The sequence below is a fragment of the Nomascus leucogenys genome, chromosome 6, assembly GCF_006542625.1.
Source record: "Nomascus leucogenys isolate Asia chromosome 6, Asia_NLE_v1, whole genome shotgun sequence".
Lineage (NCBI taxonomy): Eukaryota > Metazoa > Chordata > Mammalia > Primates > Hylobatidae > Nomascus > Nomascus leucogenys.
In genome coordinates, this window is record NC_044386.1 from 41,836,429 (window position 1) to 41,854,631 (window position 18,203).

The window sequence follows — 18,203 nt, forward strand, 5'->3', positions numbered from 1 at the left end:
CATTTGCACAAAGTCAATACTCAGCTAAAGTTTGGTGATTTAAATTGAATTTGGTCATTTCAACAAAATTGGAAATTATACAGAATGCATTAATTCAATTGATGACTTTAAAATATCTCTAGTTTTGTAGAAAATAAACAATTATTAATCAAAATTATATCTAGCATACAAATTTCCCTTTTCTGATAGGTCTAAAGCCAGTACTGCTTAATTTCTTTCTTAATGAGCAATTTGAGAATATAGTGAAAGCTGTGGACCTTCTTAGAAAAATTCTGATGAATTGTATTTTTCCACACAACTCTTGTGGGCCCGTCTAGAATTCTATCAGGTTTCTGTGGACTCAGTATTAAGAAACTGTATTCTAAACATGTTTGACGTCAAACATTTATTGAATAACTAAATGCCAGAGAATGTGCTGTTTGTCACTTTTAGGTATGCATTCACTACGAGGGTTATGTTGCTCCCAAGGGAGTAACAGTTTGTTTTTGGAAGGTGAAAAAATCTTACTGTTTTAATGTATAATGCACAGAAATACACACGGTACAGTGACTGATAAACAATATACCTATGGTATTAAGATTTATAGATAAAGCAATTTTTAAAATGTCTAAAATGTCTCCTTATAGGGCAATTAGGAAAAATTGAGAAACGCTGCTCAACAGCAATTTGCATTTGTGTGACTTTAACATCAATAGATCAGGGAAACTTAGAGTGGAAGAGGATCCACATATAAAAGAGTTTCCTGGATACATTAATTATATATCCAGTACGTAGTATGATGTTTGCCGGCCTAATGCGCAGAACTGCTTCTCATTCCATAGAAATTTCACCGGAAATGGGAAGCTCAAAAGGACTACTGAAAAATCACCAGCTGGCAATAATAATGACAATTTTTCTTGCCGTAACCTGTTATTTTGAATTATGTAGGCCTTAGAGTTACTTCTTGATGTTAAAGCCAGGAAACTAGATGAGAATCTCAAATTCTCCTTTTGTTTGAAGCAAAACATATTTAAAGCAAGATCTTACAGAACTTGATCAGAATACTTTATAGTGCATATTATTATTACATTCAATCATTAGTCATCCAAATTAATTTGTTGGTAATAGTACAGATTTTTAAATTTAATCTTAAAAAATACATAAAAAATTTACAACAAATCGCTATGTAGATGATTAAAAGTTTTTAGTGATTTTATATTTATCAGAGTCTTAATGACTGCTTCTAGGCAATTTGACCCCTTCAGGAAAAAGGTACTGTTTATAGTAAATCAAATTAATGTTATAAAATATTAATGATTCAACATTTCAGAATACAATAGTTTGCTCATTTATGTAAGCCAATCTTCGTGGATGTGGTTTTCACTAAGTAGTGGTGACTTTTTAACAATAGGAAGTCTAGGAGAGCAGAATCCTTTTAGTTTCAGTTGAGGACTCATCAGAAACCTCACCATGTCCACTGGTTAAAAAAAACATCATCACAATATTTCAATACTTACTGCTTCTTTAAGCACTTGGGTGTGAATCCTGCTATAGTCAGATCTCTCTGGTTTGAGAGGTACTATAACTTTTGCTTTCTTTACTGATCATAGACTGCATTTCTAATTTTATTCATCCTCCTAACAAATGACAGCACAGAATGAAGCAAGAGAATGGAGATCAGTCAGTATAAATTTGTATTACCATTGTCAGATGGTAGGGTGAGGGGAACTCTATTATAATAACTAAATAAAGCTCCCAAGGGCAATGACTGAGTTGTAGTCATCTTTGGCTCTCTAGTTACTCCTATGGAAAGACCTCAATCAAAGTTTGAGGATATTAATTTGGGTAAAAATCATAAAATTATATAGGTATAAAATTATAATACCTAACATTTGTCTAGGGATGTAGAGCTTATATGCATTAAGTCATTTCCACTGAAAGCAATTACCTGAAGTCGGTATTGTTAGCCTTGCCATGTTTCACATCCAAGAAGCTTCATCAATGAATAGGAAAGACAGTGAGATATTTTTTAAGCTGGAGTCTTCAGTTATCATAAGCTAGTATTAATTAAGGAAGGCCAGAACTAAAGTGAAGCATGAAAAGTCCCTAGGGTGTAAAAGCTAAAGAGGCACTTACTCTCAGGGTCTTAAAGGGCAGGGTACTGGTTCTGATTCTAACAATAAAACAACTCCGTGTTTCATGACACAAAGCAAGGGTATTAGCAGTTGATGGAGAGAGCAAGTCTGAAAACATCGTCTTTGCCCCACAGCCAAAAATATTTTTATTACAGCGATCTTACATGATGGTTTTATTTTCTTGCCTTTGTTATTTATTATTATTTTACTTTGCTGTTAATTGGCACCTTATTATATATAAAATACCTGTCTGTTAGCCTTCGATAAACTTTCTAGAGATTTTTCTGCTGTCTTGGCACTAAGAATATGCTTAGATAGAACATTTCCGAAAATGTGGGACAGGTAGCAGGGATGTAAAGGGTAATTTTAGGTGGTACACACATATAAATATGCACACACAACACTAAATAATGTCAAATAATGCAAAGAAACAATTCCTTTCGTCCTTTTATTTAGGCCAAATACAAAGCCTCACAAAAGTGTTACTGTAGTTTTTACTTAAAGTTCTCTAAAACTTAGTAACTTGTTTTCGACAAAGGATGGACCTCAGGGTCAGTCTTTGGCAAAGGCATGAAGATCACATTTAAAATGCTTTCTATATGCTTTTGTATAGCCATTTTCAGATTGATACTAAGTTCCTTAGAAATACATGTATTTAGGCCAGGCATGGTGGCTCATGTCTGTAATCTCAGCACTTTGGGAGGCTGAGGCAGGTGGATCACTAGGCCAGGAGTTCAAGACCAGCCTGGCCAAGAGGGTGAAAACTCCTTCTCTACTAAAAATACAAAAATTAGCCAGGTGTGGTAGCAGGCGCCTGTAATACAGCTGCTCGGGAGGCTGAGGCAGAGAACTGCTTGAACCCAGGAGGCAAAGGTTGCAGTGAGCAGAGACTGCACCACTACACTCCAGCCTTGGGGACAGTGAGACTCCGTCTCAAAAAAAAAAAAAAAAGTAGTACAGGTATTTAAATTAAAAACTAGTAAAATCACTAAATAATATTACATATGGTGTAGGGATTTAAAAAACAAAATTCCTATCTGAAGATTTGAGTTTTGAAGAATTGTGCTTAGGTACATTGCTAACCTCTAGTGACTCAGCATGAATAGGTAAGAATGTAAAATATACGTAAATTCTTCACACCATATAAGATGTACGCAACTATAGTTCAATGCCAAAGGAGGCTGAGCAGATGTGATGAGTCAAAATGGAAGACAAGTTATTAGTATATATGACCCTTTCCATAGTTTAATAAATTATGAATATTCAAGAACTGAAAATACACTATCAAGGAAAATGAAGGGCTGAGAGAGAGATAACAGGGCAAGAAAAGTTTGACTTTAAGCCTCTACCTTTTAAATAAAGTGTTACAGTATAACTCACCCGGGTTTCAGTCATCTCCATTTAAGCATCTCTTTTTATTTGTTATCAATCAGGTCAAAATGTGGTAGAAAAAGTATTAAATTCTATGCATGATTCCCATAGAGAGCAATGAATCAATATTTTAGTGTTTTATACAGGTTATAAAAATGTAAATGATAAAAGTTCAATTTTTAAATAAAGTCCCATTGTATTTTTCTTCCTGTATTTAAAAATATTTGAAGAGAGTTGTACATACTTTAAAATTCTGACATAAATGTAACTGGCTCTAATTTTCTAATACTATGTCTTGAAAAGTTACAAATTATATGTAATCTTTTAGTTCTGTACTTAACAGTGGAAGAAAGTGTAATGTTTTGAAATAAGAAATGTCATTTAGCATAACTTTTAATAAATTTATGTATTTTATAACACATGAAGACTCATTAAAAGTTGAATCCTGGGGATTCAAGTTTTAAAATAATTAGTAATTTATCTTATAGAAAAAAATGAATTAATTGCTTTTTTCCCCACAGAACATTCCCAATGGGCTGATTAGTTTTGATTATTTCCTTTCCCTTCCCTTCCCTTCCCTTCCCTTCCCTTCCCTTCCCTTCCCTTCCCTTCCCTTCCCTCCCCTCCCTCCCCTCCCCTCCCCTCCCTCCCCTCCCCACCCCTCCCCTCCCCATCCCCTGCCTTCCCCTGCCTGCCTTCCCCTGCCTGCCTTCCCTGCCTTCCCCTGCCTGCCTTCCCCTGCCTTCCCCTCCCCTCCCCTCCCCTCCCTCCCTTCCTCCCCTCCCCTCCCTCCCTTCCTCCCCTCCCCTCCCCTCTCCTCCCCTCTCCTCCTCTCCTCCCTCTCCCCTCCCCTCCCCTCCCTCCCCTCCCATTTTTGCTTTGAGACAGGGTTACACTCCCATCCCCCAGGCTAGAGTGCAACAGCACAATTTCAGCTCACCTCCCAAACTCAAGTCCCCTCCCCTCCCCTCCCCTCCCTTCCCTTCCCTTCCCTTCTCTTCCCTTTTTTTGCTTTGAGACAGGGTTACACTCCCATCGCCCAGGCTGGAGTGCAACAGCACAATTTCAGCTCACCTCCCAGGCTCAAGTGATTTTCCTGTCTCAGCCTCCTGAGTAGCTGGGACTATAGGTGTGCTCCACCTACCCCGCTAAATTTTGTATTTTTTGTAGAGAAAGGCTTTTGCCATGTTGGCCAGGCTGGTCTTGAATTCCTGGTCTCAAGTGATATGCCCACTTCAGCTCCCAAATTGCTGAGATTCCAGGCTTGAACCACTGTGCCTGGATTATTTTCTAGGTGTAAAAAGTCTGTTACTCACTTCTCAGTGGCCTCCATTTTTGACTGTGATAGTCATGCAGGGCATACTCATCTTAGGTATCTATGTATAGTAAGTGGAGGTGATCCTTTGCATGAATTTTGTAAAGTGTTGGATAAATTTCCTAAATAGTTGAACCTAAAAATAATACTATTTTTATAAGAATGTGAAATAATAAAGTTATCCATTTTAATATATGCATATTAGTAGTTGACAAACTATGTAGACTATCTAATGGACTCTGAAAACATTTAAAGAATATCCTGGCTGTCCTGCCTGTAGCTCTACTCTCAAAGTCTAGTACAATGCCTGGTATATATTAGAGATACACTTACTACATGAATAAATGGAGGATGATGAGGAGTGAATGAATGAATGGCTTTACTAAACAGACTCAGGATAGTTTCACATGCTGTATGTACTACATTAGAGGTGGTTAATTATAGTGGTTAAGACAGGAGCTTTGTTCAGTTGCTTAGTTGTGCCAACTGCTAGGAAGGGTTATACCTATGGTGAAGAAGTCTTCCCAGAATATTATCTTGAAAACAACTTCTGCCTTGAGTGATACCATTAGATATTCTGAGTAACACCATTAAACAACTTGGCAGTAGCTCTTTACAGGCATTTTTAAATTAATCAGTTCATGACCATTATTGTGTACATTTTTCTACTTTATAGTGATTGATTTATTTGAGGGCATGTGTTTGGATTTATGCCCACTCTTTTTCCACAGACCTTCCATTTTATTTTAAATTTTCTTAAGTTTTTAATTATTAGGTGTATATAATAGGTATATATACATATTCATGGAGTACATGTGATGTTCTAATATAGGCATACAAAGTGTGATAATCACATCAGGGTACTCGGGGTATCCATCACTTCAAGCATTTACCGTTTTTTGTGTGTGTTAGGAACACGCAAATTCTACTCTTAAAGTTATTTATAAATATATAATAAATTACTATTCACTGTAATCATCCTGTCATGCTATCAAATACTAGAACTTATTCATTCTATCTATGTATTTGCGCCCATTAACTAACTCCACTCCCTGCCCAGTTCCTGCCCTGCTACTTTTCTCAATCTTTGGTAACCATCATTCTACTCTCTGTATCAATGAGTTCTATTATTTTAATGTTTAGCTCCCACATATGAGTGAAAACATGCAAAATGTGTCTTTCTGTGCCTGGCTTATTTCAGTTAACAGTGTCCTCAAGTCCCATCCATGTTGTTACAAATGACAGTATCTCATCTGTTTTTATGATTGAATAATATTTCACTGTGTATATGTCCTACATATATATCCATTCATTCATTGACGGACACTTAGGTTGTTTCAAATCTGGGCTATAGTGAATAGTGCTGCAATAAACATGGGAGTGCAACTGATTTCTTTTCTTTTAGGTATATACCTAGAAGTGAGATTGCTGGAGTGTTTTGAGGAACTGTCTTACAGTTCTCCATAGTGGTTGTGCTAATTTACATTTGCACCAACAGTGTATGATATGGGTTGGCTGTGTCCCACCCAAATCTCACCTTGACTTGTAGCTCCCATAATTCCCACGTATTCTGGGAGGGATCTGGTGGGAGGCAATTGAATCATGGGGTCCAGTCTTTCCTGTGCTGTTCTCGTGATAGTGAATCAGTCTCATGAGATCTGATGGAAATGAGTCGATTAAACCTCTTTTCTTTATAAATTGCTCAGTCTCAGGTATGCCTTTATTAGCAGCATGAGAACAGACTAATACAGCGTACAAGGGTTCCACTTTCTCTGCATACTCACCAGCATTTGTTATTGCCTGTCTTTTGAATGAAAGCCATTTTAGCTGGGGTGAGATGATATCTCACTGCAGTTTTAATTAGCATTTATCTTATGATTAATCACTTTGAGCATTTTTATATACCTTTTGGCAATTTGCAAGTCTACTTTTAAGAAATATCTATGCAGATCTTTTGCCCATTGCTAAATTGGATTATTTGATTTTTCCCCATCAAGTTGTTTGAGCAATTTACATATTATGGTTATTAACACCTTGTCAGATGGGTAGTTTGCAAATCATTTCTCCAGTTCTGTGGGTTGTCTCTTCACTTTGTTGATTGTCTCATTTGCTGTGCAGAGGTTCTTTAACTTGATGGGAAAGTTAATCTGTCCATTTTTGCTTTGGTTTCCTGTGCTTTTGAGGTATTACTCACAAAAATCTCTACCCAAACCAATGTCCTCGAGTTTCATCAATGTTCGCTTTTAGTCATTTCATAGTATGAGGTATTAGATTTAAGTCTTTAATCCATTTTTATTTGATTTTTGTATATGCTGAGGGATAGGAGCCTAGTTTCATTCTTTTGCATGTGGATATCCAGGTTTTCCAGCACCATTTATTGAGGAGACTGTCCTTCCCCCCAATGTATGTTCTTGACATCTTTATAAAAAATGAGTTCACTGTAGGTGTGTGGATTTGTTTATGGGTTCTCTATTCTATTCTACCAGTCTATATGTCTGCTTTTATGCCAGTGCCATGTTGTTTGGGTTATTATAACTCTGTAGTATAATTTAAAATCTAGCAATGTGATTCCTACAGTTTTGTTCTTTTTGCTCAGCATGGCTTTTGCTATTCTGGGTCTTTTGTGGTTCCATAAAAATTTTAAAATTTTTTTTTCTATTTCCTTGAAGAATGTCATTGGTATTTTGATATGAGTTGCACTAAATCTGTAGATGGCTTTGGGTAGTATGGACATTTTAACAATATTAATTCTTCCAATACATGAACATGAAATATCTTTTCATTTTTAATATCCTCTTTATTTATTCAATTCGTGTTTTATAATTTTTTTCATAGCAATCTTTCACTTCTTTCGTTAAGTTTATTCCTAGGTATTTTATTTGTAGCTATTGTAAATAAGATGACTTCATTTCTTTTTCAGATTGTTTGTTGTTAGCATGCGGAAATGCTATGGATTTTTGTGTGTTGATTTTGTATCCTGCAACTTCACTGAATTTGTTTATCAGTTCTAATAGTTTTTGGTGGAATCTTTAGGCTTTTCCAAATAAGATCACATCATCTGCAAACAAAGATAATTCAGATTCTTCCTTTCCAATTTGGATGCCCTTAATTTTTCTCTCCATCTAATTACACTGGCTAGAACTTCCAGTATTATGTTGAATAACAGTGGTTAAAGTGGGGATTCTTGCCTTGTTCCAGATCTTAGAGGAAAGGCTTTTACCCATTTCAATATGATACTAGCTGTGGGTCTGTCATATATGGCTTTTATCATGTTGAAGTAAATTCCCTCTATACACAGTTTTTTTTTTAGAGTTTTTATCGTGAGGGTGTATTGAATACTATCAAATGCTTTCTCAGCATTGATTGAAATGAACATATAGGTTTTATCCTTCATTCTGTTGATATGATGTGTCACATTGATTGATTTGCGTATGTTGAGCCATTCTTGCTTCCATGGGGTGAATCCCACTTGGATCTTTTTAACGTGTCATGGAATTTGGTTTGCTAGTATTTTGTTGTGAATTTTTGCATTCATGTTCATCAAGGATATTGGCCTATAGTTTTCTTTTTTTGATGTGTCTTTGTCTGGTTTTGGTAGCAGAGTACCAGAGTCTGGAGGTGTTCCCTCCTCCTCTATTTTTTGGGATAGTTTGAGTAGGCATGGAATTAGTTCTTTAAATGTTTATTAAAATTCAAAAGTGAAACTATCAGGTAACAACATTCAATTTGGGGCTGGGCGCGGTGGCTCATGCCTGTAATCCCAGCACTTTGGGAGGCCAAGGCGGGCAGATCACAAGGCCAGGAGATTGAGACCATCCTGACTAACACGGTGAAACCTGGTCTCTACTAAAAATACGAAAAATTAGCTGGGCGTGGTGGTGGGCACCTATAGTCTCAGCTACTCAGGAGGTTGAGGCAGGAGAATGGTGTGAACCTAGGAGGTGGAGCTTGCAGTGAGCCGAGATGGAGCCACTGCACTCCAGCCTGGGTGACAGGGTGAGACTTCATCTCGAAAAAAAGAACAAAAAAACCACATTCAATTTTGGTAGATTGTCTGTGTCTAGAAATTTATTTATTTATGCTAGGTTTTCAAATTTATTGCTATATAGTTGCTCATATTAGTCTAGTCTCTAATGATCTTTTGAAGTTCTGTGGTATCAGTTGTAGTTTCTCCTTTATTGTCTCTGATTTTATTTATTTGGGTCTTCTCTCTTTTTTTCTTTGTCTGGCTAAAGATTTGTTGATTACCTTTCCAAAAAACAACTTTTCATTGTGTTGATCTTGTGTATTTTTTTTTCAATTTCGTTTATTTCTGCTCTGATCTTTATCATTTATTTTCTCCTACTAATTTTGAGTTTGGTTTGACTTTGCTTTTCCAGTTCTTTAAGATGCATCATAATTTCTGTATTTGCAGTGTTTATATTTTTTTGATGTAGGTGTTTATTGTTATAAACATTCCTCTTAGAACTCTTTTTGCTGTATTCCATAAGTTTTGGTATATTTTTATTTGTTTCATGAAATTTTTTATCTCCTTAATTTCTTCATTGACCCACTGGTCATTCAGGAGCATATTGTTTAACTTCCATATATTTTTACAGTTTGCAAAATTCCTCTTGTAATTGATTCGTAGTTTTTGGTTTTTTTTTTTTTTTGCTGCGATCATGAAAGATCCTTAGTATAACTTCAATTAAAAAATACTTTTAAGACTTAATTTATGTCCTAACATATAGTCTATCCTGGAGAATGATCCATTTGCTGATGAGAAGAATGTGTATTCTGCAGCTTTTAGATGAAATGTCCTCTTAATGTCTGTTAGGTCTATAGTACAGATTAAGTCTGATGTTTCTTTGTTGATTTTCTCTCTGGACAATTTGTCCAATGCTGTAAGTGGAATTTTGTGGTCCCCATCTATTGTGGTCCCCATCTATTATTGTATTGGGGTCTATCTCCCTCTTTAGTTCTAATATATTTGCTTAATATATCAGAGTACTCCAGTGTAGGGTGCATACATATTTATAATTGTTATGTCCCCTTGCTGAATGAACCACTTTATCATTATGTAATGACATTCTTTGCCTCTTTTTTTAGTTTTTGTCTTTAAATCTATTTTATCTGATGTAAGTACAGCTACTTCTGCTCTTCTTTAGGTTTCCCCTTGTATGGAATATCTTTTTCTAACTCTTTATTTTCCATCTGTGTGTTTCTTTACAGGCGAAGTGTGTTTCTTGTAGGCAACATGTTATTGCGTTGTATTTTTCTTAACCATTTAGCTACTCTATCTCTTCTGATTGGACAGTTTAGTTATTTTATGTTCAATGGTTTTATTGGTAGGTAAGGACTTGCTACTGCCATTTTGCTATTTGTTTTCTGGTTGTTTTGTGGTACTTTTTCCCTTTCTTCCTTCCTTTCTTCTTTTACGTAAAAGTTATTTTATCTAGTAGTTTAATTTCTTGCTTTTTATTTTTTGTGTATCTGTTGTAGAGTTTTTGATTTGCCACAAGGCTTGAAATTATCTTATAACCAGTTATTTTAAATTGATAACTAAACTCTGGTTAAACACACAAGAAAAATAGCAAATAAACAAATAAGCAAATAGAAAACTACTGTAAACTCTACACTTTAACTCCACTCCCCCCAACACATTTCAGCTCCAGAATTTCTGCTTAACTTAACAAAATTATTTTGATCTCTTTGTTAAATTTCTCTGACATGGTTCTGAATTCCTTCTCTGTGTTTTCTTAAAGTTCATTGAACTTTCTCAGAACAGCTATTTGAATTGTCTGTTGGAAAGGTCACATATCTCTATCACTCTGAGCTTGTTTGCTGGTGCCTTATTTACTTCATTTGGTGAGGTCATATTTTCTGGACTGGTTTTGATGCTGGTGGATGTTTGTCAATGCCTAGGCATTGAAGAGTTAGGTATTTAGTCTATTCTTCACAGTCTGGGGTTGTTTGTTCTCATCCTTCTTGAGAAGGCTTTCCCAGTATTCAAAGGGAATTGAGTGTGGTCACTGCAGCCATATCTGTACTAGGGAGTTCCCAAGTACAGTAACAGTGCAACTCTTGAAGACTTCTTATGTCTTGGGAGGCTTGGGTAAAATCCAGGAGAACTCCCTGGATTACCAGTCTCTCGTTCTCTTTCCTCACTTTCCCCCAGACAGAGTCTCCCTCTCTGTTCCAGTCTGCCTGGAGTTTGGGGAGGTGTGATATAGTCACTCCCATGGCCACCACAGATGGCAATGCACTGGGTCACACCTGAAACCAGCACAGTGCTAGGTCTCACCTAAGGCCCATGGCAACTACTGCCTAGCTACTGGTGATGTTTATTCAAGGCCCACCAGCTCTTTAATCAGCAGGTGGTGAATTTTGCTAAGACTTTGTCCTTATCTTCAGCACAACAGGTTCCTTTCTGGCCCAGCTTGAGTCTAGGGATGCCATCCAGCAGCTAGGACCTGGAATTGAGGTTTTTGGCATTTTCTTGGTGCTTTATTTTACTGTGACTGAGCTGGTACTCAAATTGTAAAACAAAGTTCTCTTTACTCATCCTGCTCCTTTCTGCAAGCAGAAAGAGTCTTTCACCAAGTGGCACTGCCTGGAGTTGGGGGAGAGGTGACACAGCACTTTCTTGGCCACCCTGGGTGGTTTCCCCCTGGGTCGTGTGCACCTCACATCCACTGTCTTTGAGCCCAGTGGAGCACAGTGTCTCACCAGGACTTGCCTCAGATGATAGTTGTTATGGCCTAGAATGCCTTTCAAATTTATTCAGGACCCCAGGGCACTTTAGTCAGCTGGTGATGGGGCTAGCCAGAATTCAGGTTTCTACTGCTCTGCCCTACATAATCCAGACCTTCTTTTTAACTGGACTGATAGACAGCTTTTTGGAGTTGACTTGGAATACAATTAATTCAGGGTTAATTCCTGAAGTAACTTTTTTAGGTGAGATATATAATTTTTAAGCTTTTAAGATATATAATTTTTAAGCTTTAATTATAAGTGCAGTAGTTACTAAATTACAAAAAAAAAGGAATTTGAAAGAAACCTAGAAAGATGGTAGACTTTCAATATATTTTCTCTTCAATGTTGAAATTATAGTTACCAGTTCTAGAGTATTATTTTTACGTTATTGCATTTATAATTTTTGGGGGCTGGATTGTAAAAAAACCATATTTTATATATATATGTACAAATAATTTACATGCTCGTAGTTTCCTTTTCCCCCAATTTTATTTTGGTAAAATACACATAAAATTTACCATCTTAACCATTTTTAAGTGTACAGTTCAGTGATATCAAATACATTTATAATGTTATGCAACCATTACTACAATCTATCTCCATCACTCTTCCTTTCTATCTCATGAAACTGAAACTTTCTAGTGAACAATATCTCCCCATTTACCCCTCCCCCATCCCCTGGCAACCACCACTCTAGTTTCTGATTCTATGATTTTTACTACTCTAAGTACCTCATGTAAGTGGAATTGTACAGTATTTGTCTTTTGTGTGGCTTATTTCACTTAGCTTAATGTCCTTATTGGGAAACTTGTGCACTATTGGTGGAAGTGTAAAATAGTACAGACATTGTGGAAAACAGTATGGCAGCTCCTCAAAAGAATTAAAAATAGAATTGCTGTAAAATTCATCAATATTATTTCTGGATATATTCTCAAGAGAGTTAAAAACAGAGTCCTGATGAGAAATTTGTACATTCATGTTCATAGCTGCATTATTCACAATAGCTAAAATGTGGACAAAATATTCATTATAGCTAAACTAAACAAGTAAACCTGTGTAGTTTGGCTGTGTACCCACCCATATCTCATCTTGAATTCCCACATGTTGTGAGAGAGACCTGGTGGGAGGTAATTGAATCATGGGGACAGGTCTTTCCCGTGCTGTTTTCGTGATAGTGAATAAGTCTCATGAGATCTGATGGTTTTATAAAGGGGAGTTTCCCGGCACAAACTCTCTTTATTTGCCTGCTGCCATCCATGAAAGATGTAACTTGCTCCTCTTTGCTTTCTGCCATGATTGTGAGGCCTCCCCAGTCATGTGGAACTGTAAGTCATTAAACCTCTCTTTCTTTTGTAAATTGCCCAGTCCTGGGTATGTATTTATCAGCAACATGAAAATAGACTAATACAAAATGGATAAGTAAAATATGTTACATGCATACCATGAAATATTATTTAGCCTTAAAAAGAAAAAAATTCTGGCATATACTACAATATGGATAAATATTGATTTAGTAGTTTCTTTTTTATTTTTTGTGTATACATAATTTTTAGATCCCAAGTATCTTGATGAACAGTGATGGAAACAGATGGAAATTGAATTTTTTCATATTTGTTTTATTATAGTGATATTATTTACCTTACAGCAATAAAGCCCACCAATTTGATTAACTAAATTTTCTTAAGTTATCCTCTGCTTCACTTTTGTTCCCTTTTTTCCCTTCCTCTCTTTTCTTTCAACATGTCTCATTTCAGGAAGAATTTGAGGTAGCACAGAATATTCTACAGAAACCAAATGTACAAGGAGTAAATTACAGTCAGGTGCCTGTGAAAATACAAATTAGAATAGAAAGTCAATAATGCAGATAGACCACAAAATTCAGAAAATGTCTAAGCTTTAATAATATATTTAGCACTGTGATTTGTAGCAGTCTAATAAAAATGCTGATTATATACGTTTCACTGTTCATGGGAAAATATACCATGTTCTCAATGAATATAATTTTTTTCTAGACATTTAATTATGAAGAAATTTTTTACATGAAGTGTTTATAGAAGCCCTCGGGTGATATTATAGAGACAATGTAGGAACAAACATCCTGACAGATTTTATTAGAGCTAATAATTAGTTTTAAGAAAAGTACCTACTATGAATTATTTTTGTAGAGAAATAGATTTTCATCTTATATTGAAGTTTCTTCCTCATTCCTATATTGAAATACAACAAAAATTAGTCCCAGGGAAGTTCTAATTATAAATGTCTTTGTTCATTGATTTTTGTTTTGTACACTTTTTTTTTCTTTTTTTTCTGTAACAAAGAATACATCATCTATGTTTTTGAAATCCATGGCCCAAATACAGAGTATTGTGAGGGCCACACTGGCACACGTATTTCAATTTCTGCAAAAACAAAGCCTAAAATCCTCACTTACAGAGAATCTTTGTGATATCCATTCATGGTAACATTCATCAAACTGGATCTGAATTCTCTCTCTAGAGTGAATGAAACCACTATTGTCCCTTTACCTAATGAAATAATTTTATGTATTCTGAACTGCAGATCTCATTATTTTGGTTAGAGATATCTTTCTGATCCTTGAAATGCAATATGGTTTTTAAAAATGAGTTCCTAGTCTTTTTATTCTACACCAATCCACTTCACTAATCTTCTCATAAATCTGGCAGTATTATCATCCTGCCTGTCTTCCATTATAGACACAGAGAGGTTAAAAACTCTCATCCTTGCAATCCTATATTTAAACCATTGCCATAACCTATTTTTGCTTTCTGTGCATCTTTTGAGTGTGTTCTTTCTGCTGTAACCACACTTCAAAAGCTTTCTGCAAATAATGAGTTTGAGGCTAGACAAAAGCCTCAAACTCATTATTTGAGACATATTTTTCAAGGACTTTCAGTCTTCAGTCATCCCATCTCCCACACGAATCCAGTCTTCAAGGATGGTTAGAGAAGTGCACCAACGATGATTAATGACACAAAAGCCAGTGACAAGCTGCAAATAAATGCAAGAGAATTCCTAACTAAAAAAAGAAAAAGAAAAAAAATGGTCAGGCGCGGCGGCTGTAATCACGCCTGTAATCCCAGCACTTCAGGAGACTGAAGCAGGCAGATCACGAGGTCAGGAGTTCGAGGCCAGCCTGACCAACATGATGAAACCCCGTCTCTACTAAAAATACAAAAATTAGCTGGGCGTGGCAGTGCGTGCCTATAATACCAGCTACTCAGGAGGCTGAGGCAGGAGAATCACCTGAACCCAGGAGGCGGAGGTTGCAGTGAGCTGGGATTGCACCACAGCACTCCAGCCCGGTGACAGAGTGAAACTTCATCTCAAAAAAAAAAAAATCCTCATAATGTGAAATTCTTTTCACAACTATTTAATGAGCACCTACTACACACTAGTATTATTTTAGGTCATAGGTACTTAAGTCCCCAAAATTTCAAATTTGGGAATCAGAAGTGAAGCTAAAACACTGCTTCACACCATGAAATTATACACTGTGCAGAGAAATCTATGCACCTTAATATGGATGAAGGTTGGAGAGTGTATTAAATGAGATGAAGGGAAAGAATAGGAAAGGTAATTCAGATGTGGCAAAACCTTATGGTTATCTGTCCAGTTAGAGGGAATCAGTTGGTGATGTGCATGTCACACAATCACAAAAGTGTCATAATGGAAAATTCTGAAGTGACACAGAAACTTCAGCAATCTGCTCATCTTCTGAAAGTCTATTGCACATTAGCTGAACAACTCACACATTCTTACCTGGTCTTACTGACATTTTCGCATCCTGAAGGATAAAGGAAGAGATTACAGAAGCTAATATTTTCAACCTAATTTGGACCAATGAGGATAATTTGGTTCATAAAGTGCAATTGACAGTAGCTTTTGGAAAAACTGACCATCTCATTTTAGAATTAGAAGCATAATGGGAAGGATTTTCATTGGACAGTTACTCTAGATTTTAAGAAGGTAGACTTCAAAAATTTCAGGTATAAAAAACTCAGAAGAGGCCGGGCGCGGTGGCTCACGCTTGTAATCCCAGCACTTTGGGAGGCCGAGGCGGGCGGATCACGAGGTCAGGAGATCGAGACCACGGTGAAACCCCGTCTCTACTAAAAATACAAAAAAAAATTAGCCGGGCGTGGTGGCGGGCGCCTGTAGTCCCAGCTACTCAGAGAGGCTGAGGCAGGAGAATGGCGTGAACCCAGGAGGCGGAGCTTGTAGTGAGCCGAGATCACGCCACTGCACTCCAGCCTGGGCGACAGAGCGAGACTCCGTCTCAAAAAAAAAAAAAAAAACTCAGAAGAAAGCTCACAAAAGTAGCAAACTGCTATTAATATAACTTTGACAATGTAAATCTCAAATTATATTAATGAGGAAGAAAAGAAGGATGGTAAGAAAATGGCATAACTGTAGAGAGAACTTTATTGTGTGTTCAGATTATTAAAAATGCATGCACAGAAGATAAGAAGGAAGACACATAACCAGAAGGAAGACAAATTACTCTAAATATAGCAATGCAGCATAGACCAGTAAGAATATTGCAGGAAGGTCAACATACATAATGAGCTGAGCTTTGCAAAATTTGCTACTGACTGTTGAGTTTGGCTTCAATTGGAATGAATAGGGCTATTTTGGATGTAAAGTCAAAACTACTCTGGTTGATACATTTGCTTCACTGCTCTCTTGTTCTCTGGTATTCCTTTTTTTTTTTTAAACTAAATGGATACATTACCTAGTATTATAATGAATTTTTTTTTGCTTTCACTATTTTCCATAAGCCTATTTTTTTGCTTTCAGTATTTTCCATAAACCTATTTTATAGCTGATATGTAAGATTCATAAATTTGAAAAAAATATTTTTTTAATTTACCAGTAATGGAAGTGAAAGAACTCAAGTAAAAGGTGTCAAAATGAGTGTATTAAGAGGCCAAAAGTTCAGAGAGAAAAGATAAAATTGGACCTCAGGATATATATATTTAAATGAATGGCAGAGGTTGTACTCACAAGGGGAATTTTTCTGCCTTCTGGAAACTTTTCTCTAACTAGCTGTGATAGAATTATTATTAAGATATTCCAGGAGAATGAAAACTAGCAGCAGAAATAGAAGATGAGCTTTGTTACCATTTTGTGAGAGAGCTGCATAGAAAGAAACTGGAGGTGGCTTCCTAGATCTGAAAGTGGCTCCCATTCAAGAGCCTGTAAGAAACAGAGACTTCAGTCTTACCACTATAAGGACGCAAATTCTGTCATTAACTCAAGGGTGCTTGGAAGTAGATCTTTCCACAGACCAGCTTCCAAATGAGAATGTAGCCAGGCTGACACCTTAATTGCAGCCTTGTGTGACCCAGAGTAGAAGATAAGCTGTGTCCAGACCCACAAAAACTGTGAGATAATAAACATGCATAGTTTTAAGCTACCAGGTTGGTAGTAATTTGTTACATAGCAGTAGAAGACAAATGCAGGAGGAAAGCAGATCAAGGTAGTAACATGGTATGGTGAGAGTAGGAGCCAGCTTACTGAAGACTTGTAAGTCAAAGTAAGGTCTTCAGCTTTTACTGTGAGTGTGGTGGGAAACCAGTGCATGGTTCCAGTGGAGAGGTGATACAATCAAACTTACATTTCAAAAGGATCACTCTGGCAGTTATATGAAGAAAGGTAGAAGCAGGCAGTCTACTTAAGAAACTATTTTACTCATCAGAGTGTACTGGCTTGAATAAGGCAGCAGAGTAATGAGAAAAGTGGTTGGGTTTTGAAAGTTGTTTGAAAGGTGAGTCTACAGGATTTCTTTGTTAATTGCTTGTGAGGTGAAAGCAAAAGAAAGGAAATGATGCTGAATCTAAGTTTTATTTTTTCATGGAATAACTTTACAAAAAGAGTGCTATTGCAGAAATAACTGGAAAATGAACATTACTACGGGAAAGTCAGGGTTTTGGTTTTGTACATGTTAAGTGTGAAAGCCCGCTAAAGATCTCAATCTAGGGGCTGAGCAGGCAGTTGATTCATAAGACAGGAATAAGGGGAAGCATCAGCTGGAAATACACATTTAATACTTATTAGCAGAATGAGAGTAATTAAAGGACTAGGACTTGCCAATAATCTATGGAGTGAATGCAGGTAGAACAGATGTCCAAAGATTGAACTCTGGGGGTATTCTCATTTAGAGAACAAAGAGATGAACCAGAATCAGCAAAGGAGACCAAGACCTCTTGCTGCAAAATATTACTAAAAACCATCAATCACTAAGTATAAAACCATAACAAGAATATCAGAAAAAGATCATTTGTATATCAATTATTCAATGACTAACCCATGAAAGTATTATTTCAGCATGAAAAGTTTAATCTTACTAATTTAGTTTGTATTTTAAAAACATTAAGAATGAAGTAGTATGTTATATTTAATTTTGTCTTTGAAGACATTGCACCTTAAACACATCTTATCAAGTTCAAAGGAAATTTGTAATTCAAATTAAATCCACTAAATGAAAAAACTTTGAGTAAACAAATAAATATGTAATTTTTAAATGACAAGTGAATTCAAAAATATATTAATGCCAAATCTTGGCAAGGATGCAAAGAAACTGAATCCACTTGTACCTTGCTGGTGGGAATATAAACAGTATAGCCACTCTGAAAAATAATTTGAAA